Below are 586 nucleotides of genomic sequence, written 5' to 3' on the forward strand. Positions count from 1 at the left end.
GGAGTCAGGCAAGTCATTTGTCTGGGGGAACAAGTAAGTGTTCACTTGCCTTGGAGCAAAGGCTGCAAATGGTTTCACTTGGAAACTGTAAGCCACACCACTGCATCTCCCCAACAAGATGTTGAGCAAGAATTACTACTTTGTCAGCTACTGACAGATCTGAGGAGAACTCATCAATGATCTTCGTTAGGTACTGCTTTCTTTTGAGAAGGTAGGCCTTGTGTTCTCCTTGTTCTTCTGCCAAAACATCACCACTCACCATCTCCTCTGCCTTCCTTTGGCAAAGCTAAGCAACAGCATTTGGATTAATAAGAATCAGCTGGAATGCAAGGAACGCAAAAGCATTTGGGGTAAAGCAGGTTAGGAACCAACCTCGGCAAGATTCCAGTATGAAACCACATTCTTGATAGCTTCAAATGCTTGGAAGGCATCATCAGTTTTGCCTTCAACTGCATCCAGCACCGCAAATGCTATACGTGCCTCTTCTTCATAGCCTGCAACCTGAAAGACCTGCAACCAAAGCCAAAGACAAGTCACACCTCACATATGCGTGAGCTCTTGGAACAGCCAGTGCATGCCAACATCC

At 45.9% G+C, this 586-nt stretch overlaps 1 long non-coding RNA gene across 1 annotated transcript; it reads right to left on the reverse strand.

Annotated features, from left to right (window-relative positions):
• Positions 1 to 206: 206 nt before the first annotated feature.
• On the reverse strand, positions 207 to 579 carry LOC109364884. The gene is made up of 2 exons (XR_002110630.1): positions 373 to 579; positions 207 to 286 (listed from the first exon to the last, which is right to left on the reverse strand). It is a non-coding gene; the product is annotated as an uncharacterized LOC109364884 (long non-coding RNA).
• Between the last annotated feature and the right edge of the window lie 7 nt (positions 580 to 586).

The sequence above is a fragment of the Meleagris gallopavo genome, unplaced genomic scaffold (genome assembly GCF_000146605.3).
Source record: "Meleagris gallopavo isolate NT-WF06-2002-E0010 breed Aviagen turkey brand Nicholas breeding stock unplaced genomic scaffold, Turkey_5.1 ChrUn_random_7180001933522, whole genome shotgun sequence".
Lineage (NCBI taxonomy): Eukaryota > Metazoa > Chordata > Aves > Galliformes > Phasianidae > Meleagris > Meleagris gallopavo.